This window comes from Eschrichtius robustus, chromosome X (assembly GCF_028021215.1).
Source record: "Eschrichtius robustus isolate mEscRob2 chromosome X, mEscRob2.pri, whole genome shotgun sequence".
Classification (NCBI taxonomy): Eukaryota; Metazoa; Chordata; class Mammalia; order Artiodactyla; family Eschrichtiidae; genus Eschrichtius; species Eschrichtius robustus.
The window spans coordinates 107,801,415-107,818,323 of NC_090845.1; the positions used below are offsets into that span (position 1 = coordinate 107,801,415).

At 37.6% G+C, this 16,909-nt stretch overlaps 1 pseudogene; it reads right to left on the minus strand.

Moving 5' to 3' along the window:
- Positions 1-7,411: 7,411 nt before the first annotated feature.
- LOC137756880 (heat shock factor-binding protein 1 pseudogene) lies at positions 7,412-7,890 on the minus strand (annotated as a pseudogene).
- Positions 7,891-16,909: the final 9,019 nt, after the last annotated feature.

Below are 16,909 nucleotides of genomic sequence, written 5' to 3' on the forward strand. Positions count from 1 at the left end.
GAGGTGTAAGTTTGTGCATTAAAACAGGAGAAAGATCTCAAATGAACAAGTAAATTTACATTTCAAGAAACCAGAAAAAGAAGAAACTAAACCAAAAGCTAGCAGAAGGAGGTAAATAATAAATATTAGAGGAGAGACAAATGAAATAGAGCATAGAAAAAAACAACAGATAAAAATCAACAAAAATAAGAGTAGGTTTTTTGAAGAGGTGAAAAAAATTGACAAAATTTAGATAAACAAAAAAAGGAGAGAAGACTGAGAGCAAAATGAGAAATGAAAGGGGGAACAACTGATGCTCCAGAAATAAAAAAGGATTATAAGAATACTATGAACAAATGTATGCCAACAAACTGGATAGCCCAGAAAAAAGTGGATAAATTCATAGAAATATACAACAAGACTGAATCGGAAAGAAAGAAAAAATCTGAACAGACCAACAATGAGTAGCTACTTTGAATTACTAATCAAAAGCCTCCCTAAAAAGGAAAGCCCAGCACCAGAATGTGCCAATGGCGAATTGTACTAAACATGTAGACAGTAATTTACACCAATCTTCCTGAAACTCTTCCCAAAAGTTGAAGAAGGAACACTTCCTAACTCATTCTATGAGACCAGCCAGCCAAAGACACTACTATATATATACATAAATATATATATACATATATATAAATATATATATGTGTATATATAGCATATCAAAACCCGACAAAGATACTACAGTAGTGTGAAACTGCAGACCAATAGCCCTGATGAATTTTGACGCAAAAAGCCTCAACAGAACACTGGCAAACCAAATTGCATAGCACATTAAAAAGATTATGCACCATGATCAAATGGGATTTATTTTGAAATGCAAGGATGGTTCAACATATGAAAATCAATGTAATACACCACATTAAGAAAACAAAGGGCAAAAACACCATGATCATCTCAATTGAGGCAGAAAAAGCATTTGAAATAATTCAACACACTTTCACAGTAAAAACACTGAACAAATTAGGAAAAGACATAAACTACCTTAACATAATAAAGGCCATTTATGAAAAGTCCATAGCAAACTTCATACTCAATAGTGAAAGACTAAAGGCTTTTCCTCTAAGACCAGGAACAAGGCAGTGATGCCCACCCTTGCCACTTCTATTCAAGATAGTATTGGATAGTATTTCCCAATAGTAAAGAGGCAGGACCAACCCAAATGCCCATTAAAAGATGAATGGGAAAACAAACATTGTATACATATGCAGTAGAATATTACTCAGCTTTAGAAATGAAGGATATCTTGTTGCATACTATTACATGGATGAACCTTGAGGAAATTTTGTTAAGTGAAATAAGCCAGTCACAAAAAGACAAATACTATATAATTTTACTCAGATGAGGTATCCAATATAGTCAAATTCATAGAATCAAAAAGTAGAATAGTGGTTCCCAGGAGCTGGAGAAAGGGTGAAAAAAAAGGAAATGCTGTTTAATGCATATAGATTTTTAGATTTGCAAGTTAAAAAGTTCTGGAGATTTTTTTTTCACAAGAATGTGAATATTCATAATGCGACTGAACAGTATACTTAAAAATTAAAATGGTAAGTATTATGTCATGTGTTCTTTGCCACAATAAAAATTTTAATTAAAAAACGATTGAAAATAAGGTAAATATAATAAAGTCTATAAATATATACTTGCTCTCCTTTCTCACATTCTTTAAAATACATAAATACATATACATTTAGAATAAAACAATATATTTTAGCTTTTAACATATATGGATGTAACATGTATAACAATAACAGCACAATAGAAGGGTAAAAGGTGAATAAAGGTATATAGGGGTAAACTTTCCATGTATCAATGGAATTAGGTTAATATAAATGTGAAGTAGATTCTGATGTTAACACATATGTAAGTCCTAGAGTAACCACAAAGAAAACACATTTTGAAATACTGAAAAAATTATTAAAGGAATTAAAATGTTATACTAGAAAAAATTCACTTAATGCAATGAAAAATGAAAAGGAGGAACAGTGGAACAAAAAGACATGAGATATATAGAAGTAAAATATGAAATGGTAAATGTATGTTCAAACATTAATAATAACATTCAATTAAAATGAGTTAAATGATCCAATCCAAAGGAATAGAAAGCTGAAGAGTGATTTCCCCAAAATGGAAGAGCAGGAGACCCCAGCCTCCATATCCCTCACAAAGATCAACAATTAGACAGCTATCCATGAAGAAAAACAGCTCTGCGAGAGCTCAGGAGTCTACCTAAGCAACTTCTGCAAGACTGTGGAGAGGGGGGAACACCTGAGAATTAACTGTACAAAAAGGGAAGGAAGAACAGCTTCATTTTGTCTGCCTCATCCCATCCCTCAGACCAACACTGCTCAGCACCAATAGTGAACTCCCCATATAGAAACAGCTCCCCTCACCAGGAAAGGGAGAGCAGAGTGAATGGCCAGCTTCCCAGCCAATTGGGGCATCACACGAAGGACTTCCTTCAGTTTCACCCCACCCAGAGACCAGCAAAGCTGAGATATATAGAGATGGCTAGGAATAAGGAAGCAGAGCAGAGGATACCAGTATCAGCCATGCAGTGGGACTGACTGCTATTCCCAGTGACCTGCACTGCAGAGGATCCCAGCAGCTTTCTCCATTGAAGAAACAGCCAACACAACCACCACAGAACCCCTGCAAATTTCACTAGTTTTCACCCCACAGGTATTTGTGTTCTCAGCTGCCAGCCACCTGAGTCCTTTCCTACTCCCTCCTCCACACCAGAAAGCAAGATATGCACCAACAGCTAGCCAGACCTCTCCAGCTCTATGAGTTCAAGATGCCAGCCTAGACCCATACAGATGCCCCCCACCAAAATGTCTGTCCTTGGGCCAGCTGTGAAACTGCACACCAGCAGCTTGATGCCCATCACCAACCTCCACTGCTTAATGTGCACTGTGATGAGATCCTGCGGCCAAAAAAGGGCATCCTGTTACTGGCCTACACCACTAGACTCACCAGCAGGTAGCCCCTCCAACTGTGTACCTGTATGCCCCCAGCCCAACTCCAGACACCAGCTTCCACTGTTCTGTGCCTGTGGCAAGACCCTGCAGCCACCATAGTGCATATCAGAAGCCAGGGCCCCCACAGCTGCTTGTGGGTCTGGCTCTGTCTCCTGTAACTGTCTTACATCTCTGGGCTCACTTGCAGCTGTCTCCTGTAGTTGTGCACCTGAACATCTCAGGCCTGACTCCCCTCACTGGCCTCCATTGCCTTATGTGCCTTATGTGTGCCCATGGCAAGTAGCGCACACGGACAACCAAGGCGCACACGGTTGCTTTGGGGGCCAGATTCAACCCTACTTCCTTCACTGGCCTGCACCACTGGGCTCACCTGTAGCTAGCTCCTCAAGTTATGCACCTGCACAACCCCAGCCTGATTAACTTTGTTTGCCTCCACTGCCATGCATGTGCCCATGGGGAGACCCTGCAGCCCCAGGCGTGCATGCTGATAGCCAGGGCCACAAAACTCCTTGTGGGCCCGGCTCAAACCCCTGTCTCCTGTCACTGACCTGCTCTTCTGGGCTTGCTTGCAACTAGCCACTTCAGCTGTATACCTGCACCCTGCTGGCCCAACTCCTGTAACCAGCTTGCACTGCTGTGCACACACCTATGGCAAGACCCTGCAGCCACAAGGGTGCATGCTGACGGCCAGGGCCCCTGCAGCTGCCAGTTCATCCACAGTTGGCCCTGGCTTCCACTACTATGTGTGTCTCTGTAACTGGTACCTGCCACTACACAGACATCTGCAGCTGACTCCCCAGCCAACTGTGTGCATACCACTGGCTCCAGACTTCGCTGCTGTCTGCCCTGGTTGCTGGCTGATGCATCTGGTGGCAATCACTGAATACTTCCTGCAGCACTTACCAAGACCACTCAGTTGTTGATACTGTGCACACTAACGCACTGAACTAAGACATCATGCTCCTCTGGTCCTGGAGAGGTTATACCTGCACTTGGTACCCTGTGCCATTAAACCTGGAGTCACAGCATGGTCTAGTGTACCTCAACTGCAGGTGAATGTCTTTCCTTACCAAAGTCAATCCATAATGATTGGAAGGGGAGACTGCTTCTTCAAATGTGCCTACATCTACACAAAGCTATGAAAGAATCACAAAGAATCAGGGAAACATGACACCACCAAAGGAACCCAGTCAACTTTTAGTAACTGGTCCAAAGAAACAGAGATACAGGAATTGCCTAACAAAGAATTCAAAATAATTGTTCTAAAGATACTCAGAGAGCTACAAAAGAACAGAAGTAAATAATTTAATGAAATCAGGAAAACAATACAAGAACAAAATAACAAGTTAAACACAGAAATGGAAAGCATAAACAGGAATCAAACAGAAATTTTGGAGCTAAAGAATACAATGACTAACTGAAGAATTCAATACAGAGCTTCTACAGCTGACTGGGCCAAGCAGAATTTTTAATACTTTTGTCTTTTCTATACTAGAGTTAAAAGTAATTTATGTACCAATATTCCAGTTTAGAGTACTCTGAATTTGACTATATAATTACCTTTACAGTAAGTTTTATACTTTCATATGTTTTCATGTAGCTTATGAGTGTCCTTTGATTTCAACTTGAACTCCATTTAGCATTTCTTGCAGGGCAGGTCTAGTGGTGATGAACTCCCTGAGCTTTTGTTTATTTGGGGATGTCTTTATGTTTCCTCATTTTGGAAGGACATTTTTGCTGGGTATAGTAATCTTTTTTCCTTTCAGTATTTTGAATATATCATCCCATTCTGTCCCAGCCTGCAAGGTTTCTGCTGTGAAATCACTCATAACCTTATGAAGGTCCCCTTGTATGTGATGAGTCCCTTTTTTCTTGTTGTTTTCAAAATCCTCTTTGTCTTTGTCTTTTGACAATTTCATTCTGTGTCTCGTTGAAGAGCTCTTTATGTTCAGCCTAGCTGGGGTCCTTTGGGGATCTTGGATTGGGATGTTCATTTCTCTCCCCAGATTTGGAAAGTTTTCTGTCATTTAAAAAAATAAGCTTTCTGCCCCTTTCTCTTTTTCTGCTCCTTCAGCAACTCCTATATTGCATATGTTGATTCTCATTTTTTTTCTATTTCTTCCTCTGACTGAATAATTCCAAATGATGTGGCTTTGAGCTTGCTGATTCTTTCTTCTGTTTGACTGTGTCTGCTTTGAAGCTCTCTATTGAATTTTTCAGTTTTGTCATTATGTTCATCAACTTCAAAATTTATTTGGTTCTTTTTAATAATTTCTTTCTTGAACTTCTCATTTTGTTTATGTACTGTTTTCCTGATTCTGTTTTCTAACTCTGTTTCTTGTAACTCACTGAGCTTCTTCAAGATAATTATCTTGAATTCTTTTTCAGACAGTTCTTAGATTTCCATTTCTTTAGAGTCCGTTACTGGTGCTTAATTTTTTTCCTTTGATGGTTCCCTGATTCTCTGTGATCGCATTGGTGGTATTGCACATTTGAAGAAGTAGGCATGTTTTCCATTCTTTATGGACTGGCTTTGGCAGGAAAATCCTTTCACCAGTCAGCCTAGCCAGACATTCTGGGTAGGCTGGCTGGAATGGTCCATGGGTAGGCCTTCTGCTGGAATCTGTGTGTGGACAGGCCTGGTGCCTGGATCCTCAAGAGCCAGCCTGGCACTCAGGTTTGCAGCAGCAAGCCTCGTTCCTGGGTCTTGGAGCCTAGGCCCATGGGGGTCAGCCTATTTCTATGATCTACTTGGATTGGTCTGGAACCTGGGTCTGATAGGGTGGGCCTGGAGCCTGGTTCCACAGGTGTGGACCTGGACCATGGGTCCTGGAACCTGTGTCCATGAGGATCAGTCTGATTCCATGATCTACAGGGGTTGGTCTGGAGCCTGAGTCCATGGGAGAAGGCCTAGAGCCTGGGTCTGCAAGAGTGGGCCTAGACACTGGGTTAGTAGGTGCCAACCTGGCATTGAAGCAGACCTAGAGCTTGAGTCCTCTGAGGCAAGCCTGTCTCAAAGTATTTTTTGATTTCACTTGTAAATTCTTCTTGACCCATTGGTTGTTTAAAGAGTATATTACTTAATTTCCATATATTTGTGAACATCCAGCCATCTTTCTGTTATTGATTTCTAGTTTCATTTCCTCATGGTCAGATAATAATTTTGAATGACTTCAATATTTTAATTATACTGAGACTTGTTGTATTGCCTAACAGAGGATCTATCCTGGAAAACATTCCACGTACATTTGAGAATATGTGTATCTTGCTGTTGGGTGGTTGTTCTCTGTATATGTTTTTTTGGCCTAATTTTTATATTGTTATCTGGATATTCTAATTATTAACTAAAGCTCTGTTTAGTTATTCTAACCATTATTAAAAATGGGGTGTTAATGTTTCCAACTATCATTATAGACTGTATTTGTCCCTTCACATCTGTCAATTATTTGCTTTAAACTTTTGGGTATCTGTTCTTTGGTACATATATGTTTACAAATGTATTTTCTTGAAGGGTTGAAACTTTTATCAATATGTAATGTCCTTCTTTTTTTCTTGTAGCAGTTTCTGGGTTAAAGTATTTTTGTCTGATATTAGTATACCTACCTCAGCTCACTTTTGGTTACTATGTGCATGGCATATATTTTATCCATCCTTTCATTTTCATTTCATTATCCATCCTACCCATTTTCCATTTGTGTCTCTGGGTCTAAAATGAGTCTCTTGTAGACAGCATATAGTTGAATCATTCTTTTCATCCATTCTAACAATCTCTGCTTTTAATTAGAGAGTTTAATCCCTTTACATGTAAAGTAATTATCAGTAAGGAAGGACTTTTGCCATTTTCTTATTTCTTTTCTATATATCATGTACATTTTTAGTTCCTCAATTCCTTCATTACCTTCTTTTATTATTAATCACTGTTTCTTATTGTACCATTTTGATTTCCTCTACTATTTTTCCATATATTTAATATTTTTTCCTTAGTAATTTTCTTGGGTGTTACAGTTAACATCTTACCTTTAAGTTTTTAATTGATGCCAATTTTGATTCAATAGTATACAATAACTCTGCTCCTTTACACCTCTATCCCTCCTTTACGTTGTTTTTGTCATAAATTATATCTTTATACATTGTATGTACATTAGCATATCTTTATTGTTTTATGCCTTTGTCTTTTAACTCATTTAGGAAAATACAAAGAGGAATTACAAAAAATATGCAATACTACTGGCTTTCATATTTAATTGTGTGGCTACCTTTAACACTGTTCTTTATCTTGTCCTGTGTATTTGCATTACTTTATAGTGTTTTTTTTTTTTTTTTTGTATGCAGGAACTGCCAAAGTTTTAGTGTTTAATAGCACAACTGACCAAGGTCCAAGACGTGAATTTACCATGTTCAGGAAACATGGGAGGCAGGGGAGGGAAATCACTCTATAAACTAACTCTATAGTATGTGGTAAGAAGAATGCACACTTTATAATATAAAACCTGTCTACACATAGTAGTTAGTTGCAAAAAGCCATCTGTCTTCTCTTGGCTTGTAAAAAGGGTGTTCCAGATTCCAGTGCAGATGAGCAACCTTCAACTCTTCTGTGTGGCAGGGATCTTGTTTTCCCTGTCCAGCTCTTCCACCCCAGCCTGTATCATGAGGTCTGCGATGTTTTTCTCCAGGTCATCAATGCGACTGCTCATGTCATCAATTCTTCCAATGATCTGGTCGGACATGATCTGAAGTTTATCTTGCATCTGTTGCAGGAGTGTCTGCACCACCAAGGTGAGATCTTGCACGGTCTTGGGTTCTGTCTCTGCCATCTCCCCGGTTCCCAGCTTGGCGGTGCTGTCTCAGACGGTCACCTACACTTCCGTTTGTCCGCGCAGACCTATAGTGTTTTTTTTTCATTTTGGCCTGGAGAACTCCCTTTAGCATTTCGTTAGGGCAAATATATTAATGACAAACTCTTTAGTTTTTGTTTATCTGGGAATGTCTTAATTTCTGCTTCATTTTTCAATGGTAGTTTTGCCAGATATTGAATTTTGGGTTGAGCAGTTGTTTTTTTTTTCCTATAGCACTTTTAATATATCATCTCACTGCCTTCTGGCCTTCGTGTTTTCTAAAGAGAAATCACCATTATTTTACTAAAGATACCTTGTACACGATGAGTCACTTCTTTCTTGATGCTTTCAAAATCTTCTCTTTGTGTTTTGCTTTTGAAAATTTGACTAATGTGTTTCAGTGTGATCTCAGAATTTATACTATTTGGAGCTCATTGAGCCTCTTGTCTGTTTTAATTTATATCTTTTATCAAATTTAGCAATGTAAGAGTCATATATCCCCCACAGAGGACCCAGTCCAACTGGATAAGGGAGCTTCAAGCTGTGCTTATCCAATCAGCACCATAGCACCTATCAACAATCATCTTGAGGGACAAAGGGCAGTCAATAATTGTCCTGATTTTGAAATACTTTTGGAAACTCTAAAATCTTTATGAGTATAGATGCCTCTGGCAACAAACTTGTACTAAACAAACCTCTTAGATTATATGTACAAACTGCTTCACAAAAGCTTTGTTGTCTGATTATTACTTAACTAAATATTCCACTTCTGTCCTCCAAGCAATACCTAACTCATATTTCACCTTGTATGTAAAAGCTCCAGCTACAAAATGCCATAAGAATCTCTTGCTTTTTCTGTGTACTTATATTCCCCATGATGAGTGATACCCAATTGGGAAATCCCTACAAACTGCCTTCATTTATTCTTTAGCTTTACCATGTGTATAAATCTCGTTTCCTTAATCAGACTGCAAGCTGGAACTGTTCCCAAGTTCTCTTATATCAAACACAGAATCTAGAAACTAGTAGGCAGTTTACAGCCTTGATAGTTATAGAAAAAATTATCCTGCTAAGACACTGATTTGCTTCTACAATCCAGATTGCTTTTAGTCATCTACCAAGCCTGAAGCTGAGAATAACAATGACTTTTCTTCTATTACCTTGCTACTGTGTTGCCACAGGGATACATGTTTTAAACAGATTTCCCCTTTTTATTTAACACCTAGTTAATTTCAGATCATCTGCAAAAAAATTCTCAGTTCTCCAAAGGGTCTCCTTCCATAAATTCTGATTTTCCAACAATTGGGGATTTATTTTGAAGTGAATTATTAAAGATTTTCACTGAGGGAACATTCTCTTTGTCTTTTGCTTCAGTGATCCCTGCCTGGAAAGACTACACAAGGGGAAAGTGAAAGTTTAATTGGCAATGAGCTTAAAATCATTGAATATTAAATCTAGGTAACATTTTCACCAATATTGTTTACCTATTGGAAATGGTAAAATTGATAAATCAGCTAGAACAGCATGTTACAGTAGCAAGAACCATATACTCTAGTAGTGTGATAGGACTGGTTTGAGCACAAACTCTAACATCTTTTTAGTTTATTTATTCAAAGAAAGTTGTAGAGTTGTTTACTAACAGTCTTTTAGATAAAAATTTGGAGAAGTTAAAGTACTTAACTACAAAATATCTGTTGCCTTACTTGTAAAATGAGGATGATAGTAATCACTACCTCACTGAGTTATAGTGAAGATTAAATGAAATGATTTGTGCAATGGCTTCGAGCACACAGTTTGCCACATAGTCGATTCTCAATAAACATTAAAAGGGAAGTGATAATAAAAACTAATCCCCTTACTTCAAAGTTGAAGTAAATGATCCTCAGAGAGATAAACTAACTTGTTTGAAGTTTCAAAGTTAGTAAGGGGGCAGTCTTAGAGCTGGAGGCCAATCAGTCAATAAATATTTAGTAAGTTAAAGTATACTTTCTTACATGAAAAACTTCATCCATAAAATTTATTTCTCAATTTAGATGAACTGCTTATTATTCACATTTGTGACAGGACTGCCATGAATGTCCATTTACATTTTTACCTGTTTATCACTAGGGTAAAATTAAAACAACAGCAACAAAAGTTACTGCAAGTTTTTGTCCCACTGCTTTCCTGTGCAAGGCTGACTAATATTTTAACCTAAGTTTTAAAAAGATATTCCACTCATAATTCATCCTTTCAAGCATATTAAAAGAATTTAAGATTTTAAAAAATACATTCTTTTTTAATGAAAATAAATGTCTCTTTTCTTACCATTTCCCCACGTGTACATTCTAGCTACATGAACATGTGAATGCATGGAAGGGACACATTGTTTCATTAATTTTTTTCATTTTTCCTTCCTTTCTTTTGATCTATTTTTTTTTTTAATTTAATTTATTTATTTACTTATTTACTTATTTATTTATGGCTGAGTTGGGTCTTTGTTGCTGGGCACAGGCTTTCACTAGTTACGGTGAGCAGGGGCTACTCTTGATTGTGGTGGCTTCTCTTGTTGTGGAGCATGGGCTCTAGGCATGCGGGCTTCAACAGTTGTGGCTCATAGGCTCTAGAGTACAGGCTCAGTAGTTGTGGTGCACGGGCTTAGTTGCTCCGTGGCATGTGGGATCTTCCTGGACCAGGGCTCAAACCCATGTCCCCTGCATTAGCAGGCGGATTCCTAACCACTGCACCACCAGGGAAGCCCTCTTTTGATTTATTTTTATTGCTTTATTATTCTAATCGTTTCTGTATTCTTTGCTCTTAAAAAACTGTTTTTTCCACAATTATAAAATGAGTTAAGACAACAAGAAAAGGAAGTCTTCTATGCTCACTATTCAGTACTGCAATAAATGTACAAGAAAAATCAATAAGATATCTGGTTTCAATTTTGACATATAAGGAGCTTGGAAGTAGCCCAATTCCTCCTAACAAGTAAAAAGCTGAACAAATTGAAAAATCAACAACTCCTCTTAGATCCATAAGTGAAGTAAGGTCACAGGACAAACCATGGCACCCAAAATTGGAGAGACAACAGGCAAACCCAGAGAATCACACTCACCAGTGCAAAACCCACAAGCAGAAATCCCTGTGGGAACCAGTGCTGGGGTAGGAAAACATGAACCATAATTGAAAAATTGCTGGAGGCCCAGTGTAGGCAAGTCTGAGAAATAAAAGCTCCAAGAAAATCCAGTCATTGGAGGAGGAGCGCACTTTTATGAGTTCTAACTCCAGGAGCTTAACCAGGTTCTCACAGCAAATATCAGTGAAAAATCCCCTCAGGCTTCTGTGAGGGAGAGGGGAAAAGGATCCATTTTAAAACACAACACAGCATTCTGGCTTCCTAAACAAGTTCTGTCCTCAGCAGAAACAATATAACCAGAACTTAACTTACTGGGGTTTTAACCTAACTTAATTGACCTAGGGGAAGGGAAATACCCAGCTCGAGCCACCTCTAGCCTTCTACACGGGGGAAGGGAAATACTCAGCTCCTGCATTTTCCAGCCATCCTGTCTCAACTAAGAGAAAGGGAGAAAACTGAGAAGCATGTTTGATATTTACAGTGCAGAGGAACAGGCTCACTAAAAGACTGAGACCTAATCATAGGACTATAGAACTTCCCCTCCCCGCACACCGTACCACCACAATAGTAAAGGCTATTTATGGCAGTTCCTTTTAATCTAGTACATGTCCAGATATCAAGAAAAAAATTACAAGCCACACTATAAGGCAAAAAACACACTTTTAAAGGACAGAGCAAGCATTGGGACTAAAATCAGATATAACAGGGCTATGATTAATATGCTGAGGGCTCTAATGAATAAAATGCACAACATGCAAGGATAAACGGGTAAAGTAATTAGAGTGATGGCAATTCTAAGAACCAAAAAAGAAATGGTAGAGACAAAAACCCGCTATAACAGAAATGAAGAATGCCTTTGATGGGCTTATTAGTAGACTGGACATAGCTGCTGAGGAAATAATCTCTGAGCTTGAGAATATCTCAATAGAAAACTCAAAAACTGAAAAGCAAGGAGGAAAAATACTGAAAGAAACAAAACAGAATATCTAATAATTTTGGGTCGACTAAAAAAGGTGTAACACACATGTAATGGGAATACCAGAAGGAGAAGAAAGAGAAAAAGAAACAGAAGAAATATTTGAAACGATGACTGAGAATTTCCTGAATTTAATGTCAGACACCAAACCATAGATCCAGGAAACTCAAAAAACATCAAGCAGGAAAAAATGTTTATAAAACTACATCAAGGCATGTTTAAACTTCAGAAAATCAAAGGCAAAGAAAAAATCCTGAAAGAAGCCACGGGAAAAAAACCTATAAAGGATCATAGATAAGAATTATATCTGACTTTTACTCAGAAACCATGCAAGTAAGAAGAGACTGGAGTAAAATATTGAAAGTGTTGAGAGAAAAAAAACAACACTGACCTAGAATTCTGTACCACATGAAATCATCCTTCAAAAGTCAAACAGAAATCAAGACATTCTCAAGCAAAAATTGAGAGAATTTGTTGCCAGTACATCTGCCTTGCAAGAAATGTTCAAAAAAATTTTTTAGAGAAAACAAAATGATATAGGTCTGAAACTTGGGCATACATTAAGAAAGGAAGAGCATCAGAGAAGGAAGTAAGTGAAGGTAAAATTAAAACATTTTGTTTTTTCATTCATAATTGATCTGACAGATGACAGTTTGTTCAAAATAATAACAACAATGTATTTAATTATATATGCTTAAGGTATATGCTTATACACTATATATGAAGTGAAATAAATGACAGCAATGATACAAGGGATGGAAGGGAAGAATTAGGATTGTTATTCTAAGGCACTCACACTACTTCACTCTGAACATCGAGTCTAAATATATCCATAGGAGACAGATCATTAGAGAAGATCAAAAAAAAAAAAGACCCAACTATATGTTGTCTACAAGAAACCCACTTGAAATATAAAAACGCATACAGATTAATAGTAAATGAATGGAGAAAGATGTACTATGCTAACACTAATTGAAAGAAAGTGGGAGTAGCTATGTTAATTTCAGACAGAGGAAGCAAAGTTATTAGGAATAAAGAGGGACGTTGCATAATGATAAAGGAGTCAGTTCTCCAAGAAGCCATAACAATCCTTTAATGTGTATGTGCATAATAGCAGAGCATCAAAATACTTGAAGCAAAAATTTATAGAACTGTAGGAAATAAATTAATCCTCTATTATAGTTGGAAACTGCACATCCCTCTATCAGAAATGGAAAGATGCAGCAGGCAGAGTATTTGTAAGGACATAGTTGAATTAAAAAACACCATCAATCAACTGGATATAATTGGCATCTACAGACTACTTTATCTAACAACAGCAGAATACATATTTTTCTCAAACTCATAGGAACATTCACCATGATAGACCACATTATGGGCCATTAAACATACCTTAGCATATTTAAAAGAATAGAAGTCATACAAAGTCTGCTCTCATACCAATGATTAAGGAAATTAATAATAGAAAGATAGTTAGGAAATCCCAAAATACTTGGAGCTTAAACAAAACACGTCTAAATAACATATGAGTCAAAGAAGACATTTTAAGAGAATTTAAAAACTAGTTTGAACTAAGTGAAAATAGAAACAGAACTTATCCAAATTTGTGAGATACACTGAAAGTAGTGCTTAGAGGGACATATATAGCATTGAATGCATATATTAGAAAAGAAGAAAGATTTAAAATGAATTATCTAAGTTTCCACCTTAGAAATCTAGAAAAAGAAGAGCAAAAAATCAAACAGAAAATAATTATAAAAATGAGAGCAGAAATCAATGAAATTGAAAATAGGAAATCAATAGAGAAAAACCAATGAAATAAAAAATGAGTTCTTCAGAAAGATCAATGAAATAAAAAAGCCTCTAGCAAAGCTAACTAAGAAAAAAAGAGATAGGACACAAATTAGTAATATCAGAAATGAAAGAGGGGATATCACTACACATCCCATGACATTTAAAGGATAATAAAGGAATATTATGAACAAGTCTGTGTCCACAAATTTGGTAAGCTAGGTGAAAGGGACTGATTTCCTCAAAGACACAATCTGCCAAACCTCACACAAAAAGAAATACACAATCTGAACAGACCTCTATTAAATAAATTGAATCAATAATTAATTACTTTCCAAAACAGAAAGGACCAGGCCCAGATGGGTTCACTGGTGAATTCTACCAAACATTCAGGGAAGAAATTATACCAATTCTATACATTCTTTTCCAGAAGATGGAAGCAGAGAGAATACTTCCTAACTCATTCTATGAGGCCAAGATTAGCCCCATACCAAAACCAGAAAAAGACATTATAAGAAAAGAAAACTACAGGCCAGAATCTCTCAAGAACGTAGATGGAAAAGTCATTAAAAAATTAGCACATCAAATCCAACAATATACAAAAAAATTATACATCAAGACTAAGTGGGATTTATCCCAGGCATTCAAGTTGGTTCAACATTTGAAAATCAATTACTGTAAATCCATCACATTAACAGTCTAAAGAAAAATTACATGCTCATATCAATGGATGCAGAAAAACATTTGACAAAATCCAATATCCACTCAAGATAAAAATTCTCAGTAAACTATGAATAGAGGGGAACTTCCTCAAATTGATAAAAATATCTACAAAAATCCATAGCTGACGACATACTTAATGGCGTGAAACTTGAATCTTTCTCACTAAGATCAGGAACAAGGCAAAGATGTCCTCTCTTACCACGTGTTTTCAATTTCATACTGGAAGCTTAGCTAATACAATAAGATAAGTAAAGGAAATTAAAAGTATACAGATTTGATAGGAAAAAATAAAACTGTCCTTGTTTACAGATGACGTGACTGTGTATGTAGAAAGGCAAAAAAACCTCCTGGAACTAATAAACAATATAGCAAAGTTGCAGGATACAAAAGTCAATTGTTTCCCTAAATACCAGCAATGGTGGGATTTGAAATTAAAACACAATACCATTTACGTTAGCCTCTCACCCCAAAAATGAAATACTTAAGTATAAAACTAATGAAAGATATAGAAGATCTATATGAAGAAAACTATAAAACTCTGATGAAATAAACCAAATAATAAATAAATGCAGAGATATTCCATGTTCAGGGACAGGAAGGCTCAGTAGTGTCAAGATGTCAGTTTTTCCCAACTTGATCTATTGATTCAATACAATCCCAGTAACGATACTGGCAAGTTATTTTGTTGATATTGACAAACTGATTCTAAAGTTGATATAGAGAGGCAAAAGACTCAGAACAGTCACCACAATATTGAAGGAGAACAGAGTTGGAAGAATGACACTACCTGACTTCAAAACTTATTATAAAGCTACAGTAATCAAGAGAGTGTGGTGTTGATGAAAGAATAGAGAAGTAGATTAATGGAACTGAATAGAGAGCTCAGAAATAGACCAACATATGTATAGTCAACTGATATTTGACAAAGGAACAAAGATATTACAATGGAAAAAGTATTTTTTCTCCCACTTTTATTGAGAAAAAAGTCTTTTCAGCAAATGGTGCTGGAACAACTGAGCATCCAAATGCAAAAAAGAATCTAGACACAGACCTTACTACCTTCACAAATATTAACTCAATGGATCACAGACATAAAAGTATAATGCAAAACTATAAAACTCCTGGAAAAATAAAACATAGGAGAAACTTTAGATGACCTGAAGGTTGATGGTGAGTTTCTGACATAATACCAAAGATATGATCTTTGAAAGAAATATTTGACAAGCTGGACTTAATTAAAAGTAAATGTCTTTTAGGTTGCTTCCATAGCTTGGCTATTATAAACAGTGCTGCAGTGAACACTGGGGCGCCTGTATACTTTTGAACCAAGTTTTTCTCCAGATATATGCCCAGGAGTGGGATTGCTGGATCAAATGGTAGCTCTATTTTTTGTCTTTTAAGGAACCTCCATATGTCCACTAACAGATGAATGGATAAAGAAGATGTGGTACCTATATACAATGGAATATTCCTCAGCCATTCAAAAAGAATGAAATAATACCATTTGCAGCAACATGGATGGACCTGGAGATTTTCATACTAAGCGAAGTAAGTCAAACAGAAAAAGACAAATATCATATGATATCACTTATAATCAGAATCTAAAAAAATGGATACAAATGAACTTATTTACAAAACAGAAAGAATCACAGACATAGAGAACGAATTTATGGTTACTCAGGGGGAAGGCTGGAGGGGAGGGATAGATTGGGAGTTTAGGATTGACGTGTACACACTGCTATATTTAAAACAGATAACCAGGGGACCTTCAAGATGGTGGAGGAATAACACGTGGAGATCACCTTTCTCCCCACAAATACATCAAAAATATATCTACATGTGGAACAACTCCTACAGAACACCTACTGAACGCTGGCAGAAGACCTCAGACATCCCAAAAGTCAAGAAACTCCCTAGGTACCTGGGTAGGGCAAAAGAAAAAAGGAAAAACAGAGAAAAAAGAATAAGGATGGGACCTGCATCTCTGGGAGGGAGCTGTGAAGGAGGAAACATGTCCACACACGAGGAAGCCCCTTCACTGGTGGAGACAGGGGGTGGACGGGGGGACGCTTTAGAGTCACGGAGGAGAGTGCAGCAACAGGGTGCAGAGGGCAAAGCAGAGAGATTCCCACACAGAGGATCGGTGCTGACCAGCACTCACCAGCCTGAGGGACTTGTCTGCTCACCCGCTGGGGCAGGTGGGGGCTGGGAGCTGAGGCTCGGGCTTCAGAGGTCAGACCCCAGGGAGAGGACCGGGGTTGGCTGCGTGAACACAGCCTGAAGGGGGCTAGTGCGCCACATTTAGCCGGAAGGGAGTCCAGGAAAAAGTCTGGACCTGCCTAAGAGGCAAGAGACCATTGTTTCAGGGTGCACGAGGAGAGGGGATTCAGAGCACCGCCTAAACGAGCTCCAGAGACGGGCATGAGCTGCGGCTATCAGCACAGGCACCAGAGAC